We start from the raw sequence: 3,659 nt of genomic DNA, 5'->3' as shown, positions 1-3,659 counted from the left end.
GTTTTATTTATCGGATTTGAGTTTTGTTCTTTGATTCAATTTCTTGTGATCCTAATGCATGCTATGTGTTGGTACCCACTTAGTATTGATTACAGATATTAATTGAAAGACTAAAAGGTGAAGATTAATATTAGAAAATCAGGATTTTGAACCTAGAAAATCTGACCTAGAGATAGGCTGATGAGCTTTGTGGAGTTCCATAATTAATCAAAGATCTTAAAGAGTTTTTTTATTAGGACTAATCACCAACAAAAGTAGGGTTTAGCTCTAATCGAAACACACCTTAGGTGCCTTGAGAGAGGACCTAGGATATTTTAGGATTAATTTCCATCAAAGTGACGATCCTCAATCCAATGAATAGACAATATTAAAATCCATAATAAGATTACAGTGTGAAATCTAAATTCTTGAATTGCTTCAATAGATACTTTTATTCAAAGTTATTTTCAACATCCAAAATAATAGTTTTATTCAAAGTTATTTTCAACATCCATCCAAAATAGATTTAATTCACTCTTCATACATATCCAGTAGCCTAAACGGTCAGCATTACTGTGTAGCTTGGTACTTGCTAACTAAATTTCTCGTGGGACGATACTTCACTCACTACTTTATTACTTGTTAGCGATCCGTGCACTTGCGGGGTTAAAAAACCAGCAAACAGTATCAGGGTTGAGCGAGGCTCCCCTGACTTCAATTTTTGATGGTCATTGGGTTGGGTTGACCCGAATAAAAATATTTTATTTTATTTACATGTTGGGCCTCAGTTTTTGGGCCTTGGTTATGGATTTGGGAACAGTAAGGCTTACTACAGGCCTTGGGGGCTTTATGCCGGCTTAGGTCCTAGTGCCGGTCAGGCTCATGGGATCGAGTCATGACAATATTGGTATCAGAACTTAGGCTCAAGATTCATGGGAAAGAGTATACTTGGGAGTGTAAAAGGAGTCTTGTTAGGATGTTACATGCAGAGTATAGGATCCTGTTTCGTCTTCTTCCGTAATTTTTTGCTTCTAGATTCAGCGTTATTCCTCGGGTAGTATAAGCGTGCCTCAGTTTAGCACCTCGATTTTGTGAAGTACATGGTGACGTGAAATAGATTTAGCAAACGTATTCTGGTCTGCCATGGAAATATGTACTCCAAGAAATACTATGTTTCTGTCAGTATGGGTCCAAGTGGTGTGCCTATCTAGTGCAAGGCACAAGGACGTAAAGGTAATTTTTGGCAGTATAGCTGCCCTAAATGGGAGTGAGGATATCGTTGCTGGCAGTCATCAGTGAATAGCCAGTCAAAGTAAGTTCATGGTATCAGTGGAGTCAGGAGATAAAAGAGTGGAAAATCTAGTCTGTTGGGACGTACCATAGTAACTATGTAATATTCTCGATGTTTGTGTTGTAAGCTACAGATTATAGTACCGACATGGGATTATTGTATAGAGCTGCATGCTTCCCCGTGGTGCTCCATGATGAGGATGTTTGCAGATGGCCTCTGTTTGGTATAGATATGCCAGACCAGAGTTCTATATCTGCAGAGGAGTTGGGAACTCCTAGTTAGGGGTCTAAAGTTAGGATATCGAAAGGTCACAGTTGGGTGGCAACTAGAGTCAGTGACTTAGTTATCTTAACTTAAGCACAGAGTTATAATATAAGTGACACGAGACTAGAGGTTTTTAGTATGGCTACAATGTAATGATGAAACCTACTTAGTGGGATCATCTGGTCTCCGATATGAGATCGTTGGTAGTATTGGCGTTATGGTGGACGTATTGCTTAAAGTTTAATGAAGATAGCATCTCCTTTGTATGACAATGGAGCATAAGTATGATTCTACTCCCTAAAAGAGACTGGAGGTTATGAATAATATCTGTAGCCTGCGAAATGTCATTCTAGGAAAGTTTATAATATAAAAAGAAAGTAGATAGCCTTGTACAGTGATGGTAATGCGGTAGAGGTAATACGTCTCTTGCAGTCAGTTATGCTATAGAGTATGGTAATGTCTTCTCAAGAGAGACAGAAGAGTACCACTAATATAATGATCTGTGGAATGATGTCCTAAATGTGACTATAGTGTAATAGGAAATGGTGGCTTAGGTATCCCCCTTAGGGAGAGTAAAATTTTCATTGTAAGGATCATAAGAGATCATATCATGATGGATGCAAAGCTTTGGAGTAGTAAGGGAAAAAGGGGATCTTGTAGATTCCCTCCTTGAAGTATTAGAGGGTAGTTTATAGCTAAGCAGAGGAAAGGACAATGACTGCAAGTCAATGAGAACAAGTCATAGAATGTCAGTAGATAAAAGGAATTATAGAAAATAAAATTTGGATGGTTTCAGATATAACATGAGAGAAATTCAAATGATAGTGGAAGTGCTAATCAGAGTAGTCGAAAGACCAATTTCGAGTAGTACAAAGGTGAAGATGACTTAGCAGAGACACTGAAAGGTATAGTTGTCTAGCATAGCTCTCAGGTTAAGAAGAAGCATGGAGCTAAGGAATAAAGTAATCGAGGTTCTATTTTAGGTATGATAAAATAGATGAATTAAAGAGCAAACCGAATAGCCAATAATAGAACGAGATTTCATAAGTGAGGATAGTTGTCAAGATATAGGATTCAGAAGTGTAGGACTTAGAACAGGTCATAGTTTGGGCAGTGTCAAGAGCCAGAACACAAAGTTCAGAGTTGTAAGATATGGATCAAACTCTGTCTATTCCTGTTCCCAAGATGAAGTAGGTAGCAATGGGATAAGTTCATTTAGACTTCTAATAGTATGAGGAAAGTTAGTTGAGGAATGCAACCAGAGCATGTAAAAGTTAATAGGATGTGCAATGGTGTCTTGAACTATTCTATCAGGCAAATGAGTGAATTAATAATTAGTAAGTTAAATAAAAGTAAACCTCATGGTTCAAATAGGCATAAAAGGTAAAAATAGAGTAGAGTAGAAATGGTAAATCTTAAGATGATGTGTCAGGAAAATCAGTGGTATAACAGAAGGATTGTTATAGCTATTATCTTATAGAAAGAAATGATGAAATTTTAAGAAGAAGACCAAGAGACATGGGTTAGACATTATCTTATAGACAACAGTGCGCTAAGGACTGTAGGAGGAGATTTCTCTTTCTCTTTCTCTTTCTCTTTCTCTTCAAGTTTAGCTCATGCTTTTAGTTCTAGAAGACTACATAAGCACAGGAGATTGTGTTGAGGCAATCCAATATTTAAGAATTTAGTAGGCACCAGTCTGCACACATTTTTCTTAAAAAGGAAATGATGGTAAGTGTGTACTTAACGTTAAGTATGAAAGGACGATCAGAGTAGTGACAGAAGTAAATTGAGTTAGTTACCAAGGCTTGCAACCCTTCTAAACTATGAGCTGGAGGAAGTACTATTTGTGGATGAGTTTCAATAGATAAAATTATTGTTGATGAGTAAATTCGAAGCTAAAGTTTAAAAAGATGTGGGCAGTAGATGTGGCTATATCAAGGAGAATGAATACATGAAATATCTTGTCTAGAATTATAGCATAGCGCACATTTTCCACAGCCATGTTAGTTCAAGTAGAACTTATAGTTTCAAGGGCTCCTATCTAACCATGATGAGTGATTTGCTATAAATGGTAGTAGGATATGATAAGTTGTATTGACTGGGTGGCTTGGGAATACCTATG

The sequence above is a fragment of the Hevea brasiliensis genome, chromosome 13 (genome assembly GCF_030052815.1).
Source record: "Hevea brasiliensis isolate MT/VB/25A 57/8 chromosome 13, ASM3005281v1, whole genome shotgun sequence".
Taxonomy (NCBI): Eukaryota; Viridiplantae; Streptophyta; class Magnoliopsida; order Malpighiales; family Euphorbiaceae; genus Hevea; species Hevea brasiliensis.
Note: the sequence above shows the minus strand (reverse complement) of the source record.